Source organism: Elaeis guineensis, chromosome 14 (assembly GCF_000442705.2).
Source record: "Elaeis guineensis isolate ETL-2024a chromosome 14, EG11, whole genome shotgun sequence".
In the NCBI taxonomy this organism is placed as follows: domain Eukaryota; kingdom Viridiplantae; phylum Streptophyta; class Magnoliopsida; order Arecales; family Arecaceae; genus Elaeis; species Elaeis guineensis.
In genome coordinates, this window is record NC_026006.2 from 29,619,507 (window position 1) to 29,641,816 (window position 22,310).

Genomic DNA, 22,310 nt, shown 5'->3' on the forward strand with positions numbered 1-22,310 from the left:
GTGTCAGGGCACATCTTCTTGGAGAGATGAATGCCATGTCTGAGGGATAAAAAATCTCTCTTGGAGTTTTTCATGCTGAACCTTTTCAGCACCTCCTCTATGTATATATGCTGTGAGAGTCCTATCATTCTCTTAGATCTATCTCTATAGACTTTTATACCAAGAATGTAGGAAGCTTCTCCTAGGTCTTTCATGGTGAATTCTTTTGACAACCATACTTTGATCGATATCAACATGAAAATATCATTCTCAATCAAAAGGATGTCATCCACATACAATACGAGGAATGTGACGGCGCTCACTGACCTTTTTGTACACACATGGCTCCTACTTATTTTTGATGAAATCAAATATTTTGATCACATCATTGAAGCGAGTGTTCCAACTTCGAGATGCTTGCTTGAGTCCATATATGGACCTTTACAGTTTGTAGACCTTATGATCACTATCACTGGATGTAAAACCCAGAGGTTGCTCTATATAGATATCTTCCTCAAGATATCCATTTAGGAAGGCAGTTTTTACATCCATCTGTTAGATTTCATAATCATAAAATACTGCTATGGCAAGCAGAGTACGGATGGATTCAGCATGGCTATGGATGAAAAAGTTTCATGATAGTCGATGCCTTCACGTTGATTATAACATTTTGCGACTAGCCTTGCCTTATAGGTCTCCACCTTACCATCCAACCCAATCTTTCTTTTGTAAATCTATTGACACCCAATAGGTACAATACTTTCAGGTGGATCTACTAAGGACCAAACCTGGTTGAAATGCATGGAGTCAATTTCTGATTTCATCACTTCTATCCATTTCTCAAAGTCTACATCTAACATCGCCTCATCGTAGGTTTTGGGATCATTCATAATGTCCTTATCTCCCACAAAGAATGCTTCCTCTAAATCCTCTATAAGAATATCTAAGTATCTTTTAAGAGGATGGGAGATCCTACTTGATCTACAAAGTGGAGGAGGTATCACATCTACTGGCTCATTACTGGATTCAGGTTCTTGGACTCAATGCTCTTTAGAGGTTTTCTCTTCGAGCTCAATCTTCGTCCCACTGTCTCTATCTTGGATAAACTCTTTTTTCAAGAAAACAGCATAACGGCTCATAATCACATTGTAATCCTCAAGGAGATAGAAGTGATATCCCATAGTTTTCTTAGGATACCCTATAAAATGAGTCCTAAAGGACCTAGCTTCTAACTTATCCACCTGCTGTCACTTGATATGGGTCGGACATCTTCAAATCTTGAGGTACCTAAGAGATGGCTTCTTACTATGCCATAACTCATATGGCGTGGTAGGAACGGATTTAGTGAGAACCCGATTCAAAAGATGAATTGCAGTAAGCAAAGCATGTCTCCAGAGGAAGTTAGAAAGATCTGTGAAGCTCATCATAGACCGAACCATATCTAATAGGATCTGATTCCTCCTTTCGAATATTTTGTTGAGCTGAGGTATCCTTGGAGGTGTCCACTATGAGACTATGCCATTATCTTTGAGATAGGTTCAAAATTCTTCACTAAGATATTTGCCTCCTCGATCTGATTGAAGAATCTTTATGAGTTTTTCTGTCTGTTTTTCTACTTCATGTCTGAACTCTATGAACTTTTCAAAAGTTTCAGACTTTTGGTGCATCAGATACACGAACCTATATCGTGAATAATCATCGATAAAGGTTATGAAGTAGATATAGCCACCCCTGATTTGTACATCAAATAGACCACACACATCAGTGTGTACCAGGGCTAATATCTCAATAGCCCTTTTTCCTTGTCCCACAAAGGGCAGCTTGGTCATTTTATTCTTCAAGACACAATTCACAAACTAGATAAGATTCGAAAGTCAATGGTCTAAGAAGATCATCTTTCTCCAATTTGTTGAGTCTGTCCTCTCCAATATGGCCTAGCTTAAGGTGCCACAGATACTTTTGGCTGATCCTATCTCTAGATCTCTTAGACCCTATGGCATTCACTATTTACTCATTAATATTTACACTTGCATCCATATGCAAATGGTAAAGACCATCAATCAAGAAAGCACGTGCCACAAGTTTATTTTCAAAATAAATAGAACTCATATCTTTATTGAAATAAGAATTATAATTATCTTGTACCAGTACAGAGATAGAAATCAAATTTTTACTGGCTATAGGTACATAGTAACAATCTTTCAAAAATAAACTAAATTCTAACGGTAGTCACAGAGGGTAGGTCCCGATGGTCACAGCAGTAATCTTTGCTCTATTACTGACCCGGAGAGTGATCTCACCTTCTCCAGCCCCTTAACTTCTTCAAGACCCTATATTAAAGTGCACAAATAAGCACTTAAACCAGAATCAAGAACCCAACTAGAAGAAGAAGGAATCATTAGATTAGTTTCAATAACAAAAAACTCAGATGTACCTTCAAAAGGCTCATCCTTCTTCCTACTCTTGACAGTCATCAGGTAGGCCGGACAGTTCCTTCTCGAGTGGCCTTCGACGTTGCAATTGAAACATTTTTTCTTTATCATCAGTCTTCTTTGAAATCTATTTCTTGGGTTTGGCTTTATTCTTCTGCTTTTTTATGGACTTTTTCTTTTTCTTGAAAGAAGACCTCTTTTTGGAGAAAGCCCGCTCCATAGCCAGAACTGTACCCCTTGAACTCTTCAAGATGCCCTCTGCAGTCACCAGCATATTCAACAACTCTGGCAAAGTGGCATCAATCTTATTCATATGGTAGTTCATGATGAACTATCCAGATGAATCAGGAAGAGACTAGAGAATCAGATCCACCTGCAGTTCCTTGTCCATGTTCATTCTGAGCTTCTGAAGCTCTTCTATGTCTTTGATCATTGTCAAATAATGATCATTGATGGATTGTCCATCACGTATTTTTGCTTTAAAAAATCTTCGAAAAACTTCAAAGTGAGCTGTGCGACTCTATTTACCATACAACTTTTACAAGTGAACTAGCATCTCCCTAGCAGTCCTCATATCTTCATGCTGTTGCTGAAGATCATTGGACATGGATGCTAAGATATAGCACTTCATCTTGTTATCTTCATCCATCAATTTCTCAAGTGCAGCTTGTTGATTAGCGGATGGGCGAGCAGGTAACACAGGCACTTCTTGGTCGAGGATATGGGTGAGTTTTTCAGAATTGAGAACAATTCTCAAATTTTAGAGTTAGCCTTTGTAATTGGTGTCGATCAACCTATTTGTATTAAAGATTTGGGCTAAAAAATTTGAACTTGACATGATTATCTACAGAGAGAACAGTTTTTAGTTAAATTTTATACTTATAAAAATATTTATTCTAGAGACTTTAAAAATAAATAAAGGCTCCTACTATTTTTTTGAATCTCCCACACTCCTCGAGTGGAGAAATAAAAACCTATACATGATCAGTTTCAAGTGGGTACTGCATCCCAATAATCTATACACACCCCCCCTAACAGTTATTGATGAGTACAGACCAATGAGTGGACAACACTTTGTCCATTGCTTCTTTAAACAAGATGTAGTGGGCTTGGTCTCTAAGTTCTATGGCCTCAGCTAACAGTTATTATATTTCTTAGTTAAGTCAGACCCATCATTCATCAGTGGGTGCAAAGCCATCATTGGGACCCTCACCTAACAATTATTGGGCCCAACCCCATCTCTACCCCAGGATATCAAATATCAATAGAGTGGTTGTACCTTCTCGATACAACCGAACCACTGTAATCAGTCGAGAACGATCAATGCCAAGAAGGCACCCACACCTCTACAACGATGGAAGACCTTTAGACTTAATATTTAATGAGAAGATTTAGGTTTAGATCTCTTCTAAATCAGCAGATCTAACATCTGACTGATTAAATTAGATTAGCATATCAATATGTTTAATCATCCTAATTGGCATGGGTGAACTCGAGTCAACAAGTAATCTAACACGAAATTGAATCTCTCAAGATGGCCAGGTAAGTTAAGATGTATGGAGGTCCCCCCATTGCTTTCTTTAGACACCAATTAAAATTGATCAGATCAGATAATAAAATCAATTAAGTAACCACCATCTAAATACTTATCTTAGACATCAAATTGATCGATTAGAATTGATTAGATTAATCTATTGAAATGGATCCGAATCATTGAGCCAAATTTAGTCTTGAGTCAATCAACTCACATAAAAATATCAATCAATGCAACCAACTATAACTAAAGTCAACTTTGAGCCCCTTTGATCTAATCCTAATCATCCGTCGATTAGGTTCAATCAACTGCTCAAAATCGAAAATGGATTCTAGTCTAATCTAATCAATTAGATCCTAATTGTAGTTTGTTCACTTAGACCTAATTTGTTAAACCCATACCCATATGCAATGACATAATTTTAAATCTAAAAATAATTTTTAGATTATATTTCATTACATGTAATTAGTGGCTTATGATCTTGAAACTGTTTCAGATCTAAACTTAGTTTCATATATCAAATATATGTAGTTTCAGATCTAAATCAAATATGCATCACATATACACTAATTTCATATCTAAAACTAAATTTACACATATCAAATACATATAAAATTAGATCTAAAATAATAATTAAAATATTTTAAAAATATCTTTTCAAAAACTAATTCACATCAAATTAGGATAACCTTTACAATTTTGGGGATAAACCGTATATCAGGACAACCTTATATCAGTTGATGTAAACTTTTAGTTATTCTAATTTTAGATCTAAATTTAAAATTAAATATATCATATATGCTAATTTTTAGATCTAAAAGATTTAATTTAATTATTTTAAAAATAGTTTTCAAAATTGATCAACTGTGCTAGGACAACCTTTGCAATATAGGAGGTAAATCCTATATCAAGATAACCTTATATGAGTACAAAATTGATTTTAAATTATTAAAATTTTTAGATCTAATCTAAAGATTAGATCATATATATTTTTAAAAATCTGTAGCTCTGATAACATTGTTAGTAAATCGGATAGACAGCATGTGTAGATTTCAAAAATTTTGAAAATAAACAGCAAAAAATCAACGGGTTAAACCCTTTAACCCCACATGCAAGATATCAAATCTAAACCTATCCAAGCTCAGAAAAAAAAATATATCAATTATTTAGAATTTAAAAATACTTATGAGATCAGATCTTATTACTTTGGTGCGGATAGATATTCCTCGCTTCTGATGATCTCGGATTTGTAGAAGGTCGAGCCGCACATATGTCCAATCTCTACGTGTATCTGGGATCGATCTCAAACTTCTTTCTCCTCGTAGAAGATTCTTCTTTCCAAAAAAACTTCAACCTTGAACACTTTGATCAATTTTTTTGATCTGCACTGTGGGATCAACCCTTTGATCAGCAGCCTTCTTCTTCTTCTCCTTGATCTACAATCTCTAAGTCTCCAACACTACTTTTGGGTGTGTGGAAGAGAGGCACCCAACCTTTGGGCATGGAAAGGAAGAGAGCGAGGAGAGGAGGCATGGAGAGGGAGAGAGAAAAATTTTTGCTGATGAAAATTCTATTCATTAGAAATCCTAGAGTTCACCCTTTAAATTGATATTACCCTGACACATATTAGGAACCCAATTATTTTAAAAAGGTAGATCCTTATCTCATAAGAATTCTCTACCTTTTTAATCTAATTTATGCCAATTAAAATCAGATATAAATGGTATATAATCAGTCCCTTAAAGTATGTATAAGAGGCATTCATGAAATATTTGTCAGGTAGTTGGGATGCCAACTCTTGGCATCCCACAAAGGGATCTCTAGCCAAAAGTGATGGGACATGGCCCCATCTCTCTCTCCTGCATGCCATGACACATAAGAGAGGGTGGGCCCCTCTAGGATATGACGTCCAATATATATCAAAAGAAAAGGAATGTGCCATCCAATCTTCCAACTTTTTCACATGCACACTTAGAGATAATAAGGAGATAAAGAAGAGATAATGTTAGGATAATTATGCCAACTAATTGACTTAATCAAATCCTCTTGGGCTCACAATTAAGAATCTAATTAAATCTAAATAAATTTAAGTTAGGTTCAAGACTATGAACTTGATCAAATCAAAATCTTGAGAAAAATTAGGTTTAACCGTATGCTAGCATGATTCTCATAAACTTAATAGAATTTCAATAAATCCTAACCTAATTGGAACTTCATAAGCCCAATTGATAAATTTAAGATTAAATCTCATAATGTGTAACCCCATAGGTTCCATTCTATCTGGTAGTGAGATATATTATGATCTCCATCATAATATCATCGAAACTCTTTTCGATGGATTGGAATATTTTCAATTCTACCCTTCGATGGCCATCGATCATCAAGATGATATCCGATGAGTCTTACAATTCATCAGTGACACCTAGCAGTATGTAGTGACAATCTATGAATAAAAATATGAACCCCTAGGTGTAGTTATCATATGATTCAGTCTTTCTATCGTGAGCTCCGACTTGATGGAGGTCATGGATAACTCATCAGACTCCATCGTCAGTCATATGCTAGATTGACTTGACTCGAATTCATTTATAAATTTCGTAAAAACTCTTTTTCAGTATTCACACTTGCTTTGGTCAAAGACTTTCTGAACTCAATCTCATAAATCACATAGAACTTCTCTTTTTCTACCAAAGTCGATAGATTTCATCTAGGTGCATCCTACTCCAAACAGCGAACCAGAACCTACTGGAGCCAACATACATAGCAAGGATCTGAATGACTAGAAACCAAAAGAATGTGCAGTCAAATCCAGTAGCCTTATTGCGAATAGCCAATGACATCGCAGGTCAAAGGATTACTCATACTACTGTAGTATTGAGAAGACCACTGATGAGTGAGTAGACATCCATATAGTTCTCATGTTAGTCACGCTCAACACAAGTTATTCTCCAACAACCACCCATACTTTCACCTCAGTGTCTCTACACCGTAGATCCAAGACTTATCTACCCACAAGAGAGGTAAACCGTGCATCGATCTCAAATGGATTGATCACTGTCCTCCATGATAATTCATTGATCGGGAGCATTTAGAAATTAACCATTAATTAATGTATGTCTCAAATTTTTAACTCTTTAAGAATATACAAAAATTATCTTTGTTAATTTTTAGGATAAATCATGGATACATATACATGATTGGAATGAAAATATTCTTTATTCATAATAAAAAGATTACAAGTACAAGTTTAAATCTTGAAAATACATAATATGTCAGCCAACAATTGGCTTCTAGGGCATAAATCTAACATGTCGTAGACGTGCGGGTGTGCTACCGACATTGATTGTTCTCGGCTGGTCACAGTGGTTCAGTTGCATCGGAAACACGCAATCACTCTATTAGCAAAGAGTTGCTCTAGGGTAAGGATGGGGTTGAACCTAATAACTGTTAGGTGAGAGACCCAATGACGGTCTTGCACCTACTTGTGAACGGTAGGTCGGGATTAACTAAGGAGTGTGGACAATAACTGTTAGGTGAGCCCACATAACTTAAAAACTAAATCGCTACAACATGCTTAGAAAAGTATCTGGCAAAGAGTTGCCTACGCATCGATGTGCAGGTTACCAATAACTGTTGGGTGAGGTGCATGGTATCGGTAGGACCGCAACACCCACAGAAATCTTTTATCGCATTAGGATTTTCGTTTTCTTCCCGAAGAGTGATGGGATCTGAAAAATTAGTGGAAGTCATTGTTTGCATCTTAAAGTCCCTAGAAGTAAATTTAACGTTAAGTATAAAAGTCTAACTCAAATTTTTACTCTCGCAGTTAAACCATGTCCCCCTCAAACTCTTTAGCCTGCATCTTTGAAATCAATCATTTGATCGATATAAATTACAATGACTGGCTCAAAAATCTCAAGATTGTCCTGATCTTAGAAAAATTAAGTCATGTACTCGATCAGAAACCTATAGTGTTACTAAACTGTCCTACTACTGAGCAAAGGGCTGCTTTTGAGAAGTGGACGGATGAAGACAGTCAGGTTAAATGTTATGTGCTAGTATTTATATCAAACGAGTTGCAAAGCCAACATTAGCATATGCCCACTGCCAAGGCTATGATCACTCACCTACAAGAGTTGTATGGTGAGCAGAGCCATACAACATGCTTCGAGGTGTCCAAAAGACTCTTCAATCTAAAGATGTGCGAAGGATAGTTTGTCCATGAGCATTGTATGATAGTGATTAAGGACATTGAGGAGCTTGGAAAGCTCGGGCTAGAAATATAAAAAAAATTATAGATGGATCTGATCTTTCAATTCCATACAAGTTCATATAATGAATTTATTATAAATTTTTATATGAACAAGCTCGATTGCAATATACCCAAGCTGGTCAATATGTTGGTCACTACGGAGGGAACCTTGAAGAGTTCAAGGGGCACTGTTCTTACTATGGAGCAGACTTCTTTCAAGAGAAAGTCTACTAGGAAGAAGAAGGCAAAATTTACTAAGAAACAAAAAAAGAAGAGTAGGCCAAAAAAGAAAGTTCCTAAGAAGGCCGAAGCAAAGGAAAAGTATTTCCACTGTGATGCTGAAGGCCATTGGAGGAGGAACTATCCACTCTACCTAGAGAGCCTAAAGTCCAAAAAGAGTGATAAACCTTCTAAAGGTATGCTCATAATTGAATCTAACCTTACGGTTTCTTTTACTTCTAGTTGGATATTAGACTCTGACTCGAGTGCTCATATATGTACCTCAATGTAAGGTCTAATAGAAAGTAGAAGGTTAAGGGAAGGTGACATGATCCTTCAGATCGATAATGGAGCAAAAATTGCTGTAGAGGCCGTTGACATTTATCCTCTTTGATTACCATCTGATTTTAGATTAGATTTGAAAGATTGTTATTATGTTCCTGTAGCTAGTCGGAATTTGATTTTTGTATCTGTGCTAGCACAGGAAGGTTTTGAAATTAGTTTCAATAAAGACTTTTATTCTATTTATTTATGAAATAAATTGATTGCATGAAGTCTTTTAATTGATTATCTTTATCACTTGCATGTTGATGTGAATGTGAACTTAAATGAGCAAATAGTGAGTGCTATAGACCAAAAGAGATCCAGAGATAATATTAACCAAAAGTACTTATGGCATCAAAGACTAAGCCATATTAGAGAGGACAGGATAAATAAATTGAAAAAGGATGGGATCTTTGGCTCTCTTAATCCAGAATCATATCCAGTTTGCGAATCTTGCCTTCAAAAAAAAATGGCCAAATTATCCTTTGTAGGATATGGGGAAAGGGCCACTGAGTTACTTGCCCTAGTACACAGTGATGTGTGTGGGCCATTTGATGTGCAGGTCAGGGGTAGTTATAGCTACTTCATTATCTTTACTAATGATTTATCTAGGTATGGGTATGTGTATCTTATAAAATATAAATCTGAAGCTTTTGAAAAGTTCAAAGAATTCATGTATGAAGTAGAAAAGCAAACAGAAAAACTCATTAAGATTCTTTGATCTGATCGAGGAGGTGAATATTTCAGTCAAAAATTTCTCGGATATCTTAAGGACAATGGCATAGTCTCTCAATGGACTCCTTCAGAAACATCTCATCTCAATGGGGTATTCGAAAGGAAGATCAGGACCCTATTGGTGGATATGATCGATCCATAATGAGCTTCACTTATCTACCCTTATATCTTTGGGGACATGCTTTATTAACCACCATTCACCTGTTGAATAGGGTTCCATCAAAGTCCGTTCCTACCACACCATATGAGATATGGTTCGATAAGAAGCCGAGTCTAGATTATCTTATGACTTGGAGATGTCTGGCCTATATCAAGAGATAGATGACGGATAAGTTAGAGGATAGATCTATTATAGCTCGTTTTATAAAGTATCCAAAAAAATCTATGGGATACTACTTCTACTTTTACAAGATCACAATATGATTGTGAGTCGGAATGCCATATTTTTAAAAAAATAGTTTATCCAGGATGGTAGTATTGGGAGGTTAGTTAAGCTTGAAGAGAAGGTCTCTGAAGAGCCAAGAGCTATAGATCCTCAAAAATTCATTATTCATGAGCCAGTAGTTGATGTTCCTCTACCATCTCATAAATCTAGTAGGATCTCCCGACCTCCTGAAAGATACATGGATATGCTTACGGAGGAAGTAAAAAATATATTTCTTATAGGAGATAGGGATCATAGTGATGATCCTAAAATCTTTGACGAGGTGATGTCTGACATCGATTTTGAGAAATGGTTAGACGCTATAAAGTCAAAAATTGACTCGATGCACTCGAACCAAGTCTGAACCTTATTGGATCCACTTGAGGGTATTATACCCATTGGGTGTAAATGGATCTACAAATAGAAGATAGGTGCCGATGGTAAGGTAGAGACCTATAAAGCTAGACTTATGGCTAAAAGTTATAGTCAGCATGAGGGTATTGACTATCAAAAAACTTTTTCGTTTGTACCCATGCTGAAATTCATTCGCACCTTGCTTACTATTGCAGCTTACTATTATGAAATCTGACAAATAGATGTAAAAACTACTTTCCTGAATGGATATCTTGAGGAAGATATATATATAGAGCAGCCTATAGGTTTCACATCTGGTGATGGTGATCACAGAGTCTGCAAGCTGCAAAGATCCATATATAGATTAAAGCAAGCTTCTCAGAGCTGGAATCATCATTTTGATGAAGCGATCATTTGATTTTATTAAAAATAAAGAGGAACCATGTGTATATAAAAAGATCAGTGGGAGTGCAATAACATTCCTCATATTGTATATGGATGATATTCTTCTCATTGAGAATGATATTTTCATGCTGACCACAGTCAAAAGATGGTTGTCTAAAAAATTCTCCATGAAAGATCTAGGAGAAGCATCTTATATTCTTGAAATAAAGGTCTATAGGGATAGACCTAAGTAGATGCTAGGTCTGTCACAAAAGCTATACATAGAGAAAGTGCTGAAGAAGTTCAGCATAAAAAACTCCAAAAGATGATTTTTATCTCTTAGGAATGGTATTAATCTTTCTAAGACGATGTGTCTGACCACATCTGAGAAAATATAGCACATGAGTAGGATTCCTTATGCCTTGGTAATAGGGAGCTTCATGTACGTCATGCTGTATATTTGACCTGGTATTATCCTTGGTATGAGTGTCATGAGTAGGTATCAGTCGAATCTTGACAAGGAGCACTGGATAGCTATGAAGAACATCTTTAAATACTTAAGAAGAGCTAAGAATTTATTCTTGATCTTTGGAGGAGATTCTGAGTTATGAGTTGAGGGGTATACTGACTCAGACTTCATATCTGATCCTGATGATAGAAAATTTATATCAGGATATGTGCTCGTTTGCAATGGTGGCGCAGTTAGTTGGAAGAGTTTCAAACAACCCATCATAGTGGATTCGACCACAAAGGCTGAGTATATTGCTGCTTCGGATGCTGCAAAGGAAGGCTTCTGATTCAAGAAGTTCATCACAGAATATGAGGTTATGACATTGAATACCATACCACTCTATTGTGATAACAATGGAGCCACAGCACATGCTCAGGAGCCAAGATCTCATCAGAAATCGAAACATATCGAGCGGTGATATTATATCATACGTGACTACCTCAAAAAGAAACATGTCGAGATATGAAGAGTAGACTCCATAGACAATGTGACAGACCTGCTGACAAAGCAATTGAGCCAATCGAAAATAGAAGTCCACCTTAAGAAGATGGGACTTAGATTTGTGGCCAATTGATTTTAGTCTAAGTGAGAGATTGTTAGATGTATGTCCTAGAAACCAATATGGCTGACCCATTGTAATAATTCTAGGATATAATTTTATACTTAATACATTGATACGATCAATAAAAGGGCAAGTTTATTTTTCATTCAAGTGTGATGTGTTCTTGAATCGTCCATGAAATTAACTTTCGATACATATTCTCAAGGTGTTGAGATTAGAAACGTATTTAATTCCTAAATGCTCCCAGACATAGGATCATCATGAGGATGATGATCGATCTGGATACACTGATGCACAATCATTTTCTTCAGGATAGATAAGTCTCTAGTCTACTGTGTAGAGATACAGGACGATAAGTGTAGGTAGTTATTAGAGAACTAGTACTGAGCGTGACCATATGAGAAATCACTTGAATTTTTACTCGATCGTCAGTGATCGTCTCGATGCTGTAATGGTGTGACTGGTCCTTTGACCTGAGATGGCACTGCTGCTCATAGTGAGGCTGCTGAAGTTTGATTGACACATAAACATAGGCCTCAATGAGCCCTTGTAATGGATATTGACGACAGTTGGTTCACTGTAGGAGTAGGATGTGCATCAAGATGAGATCTATCGATGTTGGTAGAAAGAAGTAGTTCTATAAGAATTTATGGCCACAGTAGTATGATTGATGGAAAAGAGTTTCCACAGGAATCACATTTGGACTTGAGCTGATCGAATCTATCATATGACCGATATTGAGGTTTGACAACTTATCCATAATCTGCCATCTAGTCGAGACTCATGATAGAAGGGTTGAATCACACGTTAACTATATATAAATATTCATTTAAGTTCTACTGGATTGCCAGTACATACTGCTAGGTGTCACTGGTGGATTGTGAGAGCTCACTAAGATTGTTCTGGATCGACAATCCTTGATGAGTTAGAGTGGAATTGTTCCAACTCATTGAATAGAGTTTCAATGATACTTTGATAGAGATCATTATATATCTCACTACCAGATAGAATTGAACTTATGGAGTCATACAACAAAGAGATTAGGCCTGAAATTAGCAATTGAGCTTATGAAGTGTCAATTGGGTTTAAAGAAACCTGATTGGATTTAAAGAAACCCAATTGGGTTTAAGATAACCTTGCTAGCACATGGTTGGATCCAATTCCTCTTTATGTTTGGATTTTTTATTTGATAAGATAATTCACACTTAATTATCTACTAATAACTTAAATGAATTAGATTCATTGGACTCCAATTATTAGGTGTCTAAGGTTATGGATCATATAAATTAAGGATGTAAGTTTTTAATTAATTTTTTTGATAGTTATTATGAGGCGCCACTTTGATTGGATCAAGTTGGACGTTGATCAGTGCATCAAATATAACATAAAAAGTATTAAAATTTTTGATATTTAAACCATATTATTTCATATTTGATATTTGTTATATTTTTTTAAAAAATAATTAATTATAAAAAATTAATCACAAATCAACAAGTAATAGCTCTTCAACATGTGCAGAAGAAGCTCATATCGAAATTCAGGTCTGTCAGGTGTACGACATGCAATAATTTATGGGCACCCAGTAGAGATTCAATGAATAATAAAAATTAAAAAAAAAAGAGAAAGGTATGAGAGTTAAAAGTGGTGGGACCTAAGGGATTAAATAGAATGACGTGGTTCAGGTAAGTGGGCATGGGAGTGTTTGAAGGCGGGAACTTGGGCTTCATGGGATTTGAATATGGGTCTTCACAGCAAACATCCACCTGGGACGTGAGCAATCAGGTTCGAGCGAGAGATGGTTTCACGGCCTGACGCGATGTGGTTTGAAAATAGGTCTTGGCGGGCTTCACGCGAGTCAAGTGGTTTGAAAATGGGCACCTGATACGCGACGAACAGAGAAGCCGTAAGATTTTAAATCCTAAACAAATAAGGAATCCATGAGAGAGTAGGAGATTGAATATGTTTAAGACCATAGAGGCTTCTAATGCCTGTAAAAAGGGATCCAGGCAATAAGAAAAAGACATCCAAAGAGTGAGAGAGGCCTAAAAAAGGGATAGCAAATAAATTTTGGATTGCAAAAAAAGCTTCGAAGAAGGAGGTGCTTAGAAATTGAGCTTTATTTCTGTACTATTTTCACATCTACACCATCTCAAAGATCAGATCCAAAGAGAAAGAAAAAGAGAAGTCAGTTCACTCCACGGAGTACGAAGGAAGAAGGAGAGGTCCTCAACCATCTTTCCGATGAGACTGCGATGATTAACTTCGGAGTCTTTGTTACAGTTTTATTTTATTTTATTATTTTTTTAAATTTTTTATAATTAAATTTCAATTTCAATTAATATAAAATTTATTTTCTTACATTTTAAATTTTTACTTTTTATTTTTATTGCAAGTAGATGCTAGGATCTAATTAGTAGATCTTAGTACCAATTTATTTTATACTCTTTAAATTTTTATTATTTATTTTTATTATAAGTAGAAGCTAGGATCTAAATAGTAGATCTTAGTATCCGATTTATTTTTCATACTTTTAATTTTTATTTTCTGACTTAAAATTATTTTTTATAAAATTTTATTTTTTTGATAAAATTAAAAATTTTAAATCAAAATCCTGTCTTCTCTGTGGATTTGACTCGACTTACTACTTTCTATGTATTTTTAATTTTTATTGAAGTCAAAATTAATTTGATAAGCATGATGTTATAATGACAACATCGTGATCTTATCAATTTTTGACGTCGTTGCCGGAGAGAATACCAATTTTAATATTTGATTTCTTTAATTTTCTTGTGAATATAGCTTACTAACTTTTTTTATTTTTTTATCTTTTTATAAAAAAAAAGAGAGAGAGAAAAATTCAAAAAAAAGAGATAGAAAGCTTTCAATTTTGCTTGGTGAGATCAATCCTAACCCTAACCCTAACTATTTTTTAGTATTTATTGTTATTTTTTTTCAAATTAACCTAAAATTCACCCACATAAACTTAATAAAAATTGCATGACAAGAGTAGAAACTTAATTGTTTAGAAGCATTCATCATCTTAGATTTACTTTTGGTGATCGTCGGAGATAGGATAAGCTTTCAAGTTTGATTAATTTTATGCATCTAATTTAGTTGCATAAAACCCCTTGTTTGAAATTGGTTGTGCACATTCATCTCAAATCAATATAAAGACAACATCCATTAACAAGATAAGGTAAAAATTTCATCACCCTTTCTTAGCCCAAAAACAACAAACCAGCATCCTGCATTAACCCTAGTCTAATTAAAATTCAGTAGATATTAACCCCTAGGATCAATTAAGTTCAGTTTGAATATTATGGTAAAATCAAGCGCAAAATAAGTTTGGACTTACCCCTGAAACTAGTGTATAAGACAAGAGGTTACAAAAGCTAAGCCTAAGTGGACTCGTGGTTATTTAATTGGTTTCGTTAGCTTACTGGGCCAATCCAATTGGTGTCTAAGACAAGCAACGGGAGGACCCCACGACCCCACCTCTTACCTGGCTAGTTGAAGAAAGTGAGAACAGACCCAACTTGCATTTAGGTCGAGCCACTCTACATTAAACTATTAGGTCAAAGAAACCCATTGGTGTCTAGGTTTAATTCGTGACTAACTTGATTGCAATTAACATTTAACCACAACTAATTCTTCTCATCTATCATCTTTAGGTCTAGGGCTTTCTTAAGGTTATCACCTTTAGAACTTCTCTCTTTATTCTCTTCTCTTTCTTTTCTCCCTCTTCTTAAAAAAAAAAATCTGAACACACACATTAGGGTTTGCACTGGTACATGCATGGTAGAATTTTTTTTTCTGACCTAGTTGAACCTAATTCGAAAATTGAACGGCTGATCCATATTAAACCTGATAATAAAATGGCTGAAAATCCTGAGAACCACCTACACAGATGAAGAAATATTTTATTCTTTCCACCTATAACTTATTGATATTTTCATCATTCTATGGAATCAAACATTCAGATTCTAGTCCTAAGGCCAATTTGAACCTGATAGCCCAAAATTAGATAAAATCGATCTTTTTATAGATAAATTTCTAGCCCTAGGTCAACAATCTCCTACACAATATATATCACCTCTCAATTATCAGGAGAATTATTTTATCTATATTAGTCCAGCCCATCATATGAGTGAATGTCCCACGGCTGCACAGTTTTCACCTGTCATCTAAGAACAAGTTCAAACTGCCCAAGGTTACTCCAAGTCTGTCAATGACCCATTCTTAAACATATATAACTAAGATTGGAGGAACCATCTCAATTTTTTTTAGAGACCCCAACAAACTCAGGCTCAGATGCAAATTCTTCCTGTGCAAAATTTTCAAAATAGGCCCCAATACCAGAATTATGCCTATAATAGAGGTCAGCCTAGTTAGCCTATCAAGTCATTCTATTACAATCAGCCATCATACCCACTTCCTCAACATACCCCTCTAGTCGATGATAGGTTTAGCCAACTTCAATAAATGATTATAATCCAACAGCAATCCCTCGTCACGCTAGAAGTATAAATAGGTCAGTTAGCTGAGTCTTCCATAAGGAAAGAACTAGGTCAATTGCTGAGCCAACCAATACCAAATTTTAAAAACAACCCATCTACCCACCAATCACCTGGACTTAATCATCAATCTAATGTCCCACCTAAGAATCTTCAATTTAAAAATAATAAAATAATCTCTGAGCTTAGAAATGATAGGATTCTTAAGGATTCATACCAAGATCAGGTGAGAGAGACTAGTACTGATGTTAGCCAAAATAAGAGCTTGAAAAAAGAGGTTAGTACTGAGACTAATCCAATAGAATAACCTGTGCTCAAAACTGGTACTAATCTAAGTGAGAAAGATAAATAGAAGAAGAGTATGGATGAGTTACCCAAGACATATAAACCAAGAATCCTATTTCCTTCAACCTTAAAAGTTGATTCTTTTTCTCTAAAATTATCACTTCCTCCAGAACAAAAATTGCCTTTGGTCACATCTGAGTATATATGTTTAGAATCAAATGATATCCTTCCAGCACCCATTGCTTTAAACTCAACTCCTAACCAAAAAACTCAATTCATGAGTATTTTAGAAAAAATAAATAGGAGAAATTCTGAACAAACAAGGGTTTGTGAATGGATTTGTGAATTATCTTCCTAAAATTAAGAACAGAAATGTGAACTTCTTTCTGATGATTGGCAATAAAATATTAAAATTTATTATAGTCCATCTTCTTGAGATTGGTAATCCAAAATTATTGAAATTTGTCAATCTAATATTTGACACGGGATAGGTGAGAGAATTGGCATCATCTGGCTGAAGCCAGTAAACTTAGCACTTTCTAAGGGCAACCCAGCTTCTACTTTTTGCTTTCTTTTGTATTTTATTTAGGTTAATCGAGTCTTGCTTAATATCTTTTGTAGGGATTTGAAGACAATATTAGCTAAGTTGGGAGAAGAACTAATTTTGAAAAGACTTCTGGATCAGCTGAAATCTCTCTTTCTTTTCTCTTTGTATGAACCTTTTATTTTTTTTTACTCCATTGAGGACAATGTCGATTAAGTTGAGGAGAGAGAATAATAAAATTTTTTAAATTTTTAAGTTCTCAAGTAAGTTAGTATTTAGCATTTAAGCACCTGATTACACTTAAGAATCAAGTTAAACCAAGCATTTTTAAAAGAAAATTGATGTATAGATCAAAGAGTTTGTGAAATATTAAGGGATCAAGTATTAAGAAAACTCAATAAATAGTTAAGTTTAGAACTTAAATAATTTTTTTTGAGTATTTTTAAATTTTTTTACCAACATCAAAAAAGAGTTTACTTCCTATGGGCTTGTGTAGGGTAACTATATATTTCTTTATATATAAAAAAAATAAAAAAATAAAAATGAGAAAAAAAAGAGTTTTCAAGTACTTCATGCTAAGTAATCGGGCCTCTTTGCATAAGCAAATATTGAGTTTCACATCAAAAGATATGAAGGACAAAGAAGCATTGTTGTAAAGCTAGTTTTAACTCATAGCCTGTTTGATTCGAGTAAGTTCGAGGAGTATTCTATACCTAGTGCTCTAAAGCCATCTGGTTCAGGAGTCATTGGCTGAAACTCGCTACATGGGTCAAACAAAAAGCTTAAGGGGTTAAGACACTCAATAGCAGTACAATGTTAAAAAAAAAAAATCTAAATATTGATCTCCCATCGAGTAACTGGGCCCCTTCGCCTAAGTAAGTATTGTGGTTCACGTCAAAAAGTAGACAATGTGAAGATATTTTTTATAATAAATGATGAATGAAAGTAACAATATACTTGTCTATACGAAGGTTAATGATTTGGAGATAAAGGTAGAGGTAATTCAAAAAAATTCAAAAAAAGTTTAGTGTTTTTAGTTTAACTCTTACATTTATTAGTACTAATACTCTAATGACATATTTCACTTATGCTTTATTGAACATCAGTGGTCTTTTTTGAAAATTATCTGGTAAAATATGAAACTCTAAGTTAAATGGTACTTAATTCTAAATTCTTTCTTTACTCAAAGATGAGCAAAGTTCAAATTGGGGGTGTGATCAGTGCATTAAATATAATATAAAAAGAATTAAAATTTCTGATATTTAAGTCATATTATTTTATATTTGATATTTTTTATATTTTTTTTAAAAAATAATTAATTAAAAAGAATTAATCATAAATCAATAAGCAATGATTTTTCAACACTTATAGATGAAGCTTATATCCAAATTTAGATCTGTTAGGTGTAAAATATGCAATAATTTATGGTTGTCTGACAGAGATTCAATAAATAAAAAAAAAAAAAAAAAAAAGAAAGGTATGAGAGTTAAAAGTGATGGGACCCAAGGGATTAAATGAAATGATTTGGTTTAGGTAAGTGGGCGTGGGAGTGTTTGAAGGTGGGAACTGGGGCTTCATGGGATTTGAATATGGGTTTTCACAGCAAACATCCACCTGGGACGTGAGCAATCGGGTTCGAGCGAGAGATGGTTTCACGGCCTGACACGATGTGGTTTGAAAATAGGTCTTTGGCGGGCTTCACGCGAGTCAAAGTGGTTTGAAAATGGGCGCCTGACATGCGACGAACAGAGAAGCCGTAAGGTTTTAAATCTTAAAAAAATAAGGAATTCATGGGAGAATAGGAGATTGAATATGGTTAAGACTATAAAAGCTTCTAATGCCTATAAAAAGGGGTCAGGCTCTAAGAAAAATGCATCTAAGAGTGGAAGAGGCCTAGAGAAGGGGCAGCAAGCAAGCTTTAGGTTGCAGAGAAAGGCTTTTAAAAAAAAGATGCTTAGAAGTTGAGCTTTGTTTCTATGCTATTTCTACGTCGACATCATCTCGAAGATCAGATCCAAAAGAGAAGAAGAAGAAAAGCCAATTTGCTCCATGGAGTACCAAGAAAAAAGAAGAGGTCGTCAACCATCTTTCCGATGAGACTGCATCGATCAACTTCAAAATCTTTATTACAGTTTTATTTTATTTTATTATTCTTTTAAAATTTCTTATAATTAAATTTCAATTCTAAGTAATGAAAAATTTATTTTCTTATACTTTAAATTTTTACTTTTAATTTTTATTGCAAGTAGATGCTAGGATCTAATTAGTAGATCTTAGTATCAATTTATTTTATGCTCTTTAAATTTTTATTATTTATTTTTATTACAAGTAGAAGCTAAAATCTAAATAGTAGATCATTGTACCTGATTTATTTTTTGTACTTTTAATTTTTATTTTCTGACTTAAAATTATTTTCTTCAAAACTTTATTTTTTTTATAAAATTAAAGATTTCAAATCAAAATCCTACCTTTTCTGTGGATTCGACTCGACTCACTACTTTCTACGTGTTATTAATTTTTATTGAAGTCAAAATTAATTTGATAAGCACAGTATTCTAACGACAACATCGCGATCCTACCAAGCATATCCTATGATTAGAGGGCCTTTTGATTTCATATGGAGCATCCCTTGGGTGCAAAAGAGAGTGTGTTTTATTGAGTGCAAGGGCTTCAAGAGTTGGCGCCTAATAGGATTCTTAATGTAAATTAAATAACTTAAGTTATTAGGAAACCCAATGCAAGTAGGACTTGTATTATAAGATTGAATAGAATTCAATCCTCATGCCTATTTAAAAGGACCTCCCCTAAGATCCCTAGAGTATCCAACCAGTAGCCCACACCCACCTTTGGAGACCCCCCATGCCCTCTTTTCTTCTCCTTTTCTCCTTCCCTTCTCCTCCTTTGTTGGGGCATCCCTTCTACCTCACGCCCAAGGCTAGTTGGGCATCCTTCTTTACTAGTTTCTGGTGCTTGGTAGTAGCACAAACAAGGGTAGAATGATAAAAGAAGAAGAGAAAAAGAAGATCAAGTATTGATCGTGATCCAAGCTTCGTTCAGATTCAGCAGGCTGAATTTTTTTGAAGAAAAAAATTCAAATTGAAGAGGACTGTTCCAGACTGATCCCGAGTGGATATCCATAGAGGTTGGATATTTGTGCAGCAAGAAGAAAATCTTTTCTCTTTCAGATCTAGATTTGAAGAAAGGGATTGTAAAATAGATATGCAATTTGATCACAATTTCAATTTTAGCATATGTCAAGTTTAGCACATGAACTAGATCCTTATGGTTTTATATTTTTATGCATGCATGATTTAGATTAAAAGTATTTTAATCTTATATTTTACTGCAGTGTTTAGAAAATAAAATTTTGAAACACATATGCATGTCTCAAACCTTGAATTCCAACAATTGTGTCCTAAAGCCAATCATTTAACGATTGTGCTCATTATAAATATATATGTGTTGGTGCAAAAATCCGCCTGCGTCGGAGAAGCTGGAGTCGCGGTCGCCGCTGGGACCTGTAAAAGAAGTCTAAACCAGAGGTGGGGTTGCTCCGGCAAGACCCTCCAACACTCAAGTCAGTTCTCTGCCTCAACAAGAATGGAGTGCTCGAATGAAAATTTTAGCAGAGTTTCTAGGTAAAAAATGAGAGCTTAGAGAATAACGTATTTTGGGTCCCCCTTTTATAGGCCGGGGAAGCAACGGGTTGATAGCGATTGTTTGTAACCGTCTCGTCGTGGGCCGTACGGGGCCAGGGGAAATTTATCATGAGGAGTAATGGGTGGAGTCATGGCTGTCATCATGGCTCGCCATGTGGAATCAGTTGCGGAGAGTGGAGTGGCGTTTGTTGTCGTGACTTGCCAGGGAGTAGTGGAGCTACACAGCATCCGCCGCAGGGAGTGGAGCAGATTCGTGACCGTTACTGCGGCCTGTCAGGGAGTGATGGGGCCACGTAGCATCCGCCGCCAGGAGTGGAGCAGATTTACGGCTGTTACTGCAGCCTGCCAGAGGGTCCAGACTTGTCGGCCGAAGTTCGATTGGAATTTGATTTTTTGCAGAAGCCCGGATAGGGATCAATTGTCGAGGAATCTCAGTCGAGACTTTCAGCAGGAGCTCAGGGCAAAAGTCCGGCTCCTGTGGGAACCCGGACAAAGCCTACCTGTAGCTGGAGTCGAAGGCGAAGTCCGGCTCCCGTAGGAGTCCGGACGAAGCCTCCCTGTAGTCGAAGTTGGAGATGAAGTCCGGCCCCCGTAGGGGTCCGGATGAAGTCTTCCTGCTGCTGAATTTGGAGATGGAGTCCGGCTCCCGTAGGAATTCGGGCGAAGCCTCCCTGTAGTCGAAGTTGGAGATGAAGTCCGGCTCCCGTAGGGGTCCGGACGAAGTCTTCCTGCTGCTGAATTTGGAGATGGAGTCTGGCTCCCGTAGGAGTCCAGGCGAAGCCTCCCTGTAGTCGAAGTAGGAGATGAAGTCCGGCTCCCGTAGGAGTCCGGATGAAGCCTTCCTGTAGTCGAAGTTGGAGATGAAGTCCGGCTCCCGTAGGAGTCCGGATGAAGTCTTTCTGCTGCTGAATTTGGAGATGGAGTCCGGCTCCCGTAGGAGTCCGAACGAAGCCTTCCTGCTGCCGAGTTTGGAGACAGAGTCCGGCTCCCATAGGAGTCCGAACGAAGCCTTCCTGTTGCCGAGTTTGGAGACAGAGTTCGGCTCCCGTAGGAGTCCGGACGAAGCCTTCCTATAGTCAAAGTAGGAGATGAAGTCCGGCTCCCGTAGGAGTCCGGACGAAGCCTTCCTGTAGTCAAAGTTGGAGATGAAGTCCGGCTCCCGTAGGGATCCAGATGAAGTCTTCCTGCTGCTGAATTTGGAGATGGAGTCTGGCTCCTGTAGGAGTCCGGGCGAAGCCTCCCTGTAGTCGAAGTAGGAGATGAAGTCCGGCTCTCGTAGGAGTCCGGACGAAGCCTTCCTATAGTCGAAGTTGGAGATGAAGTTCGGCTCCCGTAGGGGTCCGGACGAAGTCTTCCTGCTGCTGAATTTGGAGATGGAGTCCGGCTCCCGTAGGAGTCCGGGCGAAGCCTCCCTGTAGTCGAAGTTGGAGATGAAGTCCGGCTCCCATAGGAGTCCGGACGAAGCCTTCCTGTAGTCGAAGTTGGAGATGAAGTCCGGCTCCCGTAGGAGTCCGGACGAAGTCTTTCTGCTACTGAATTTGGAGATGGAGTCCAGCTCCCGTAGGAGTCCGGATGAAGCCTTCCTGCTGCCGAGTTTG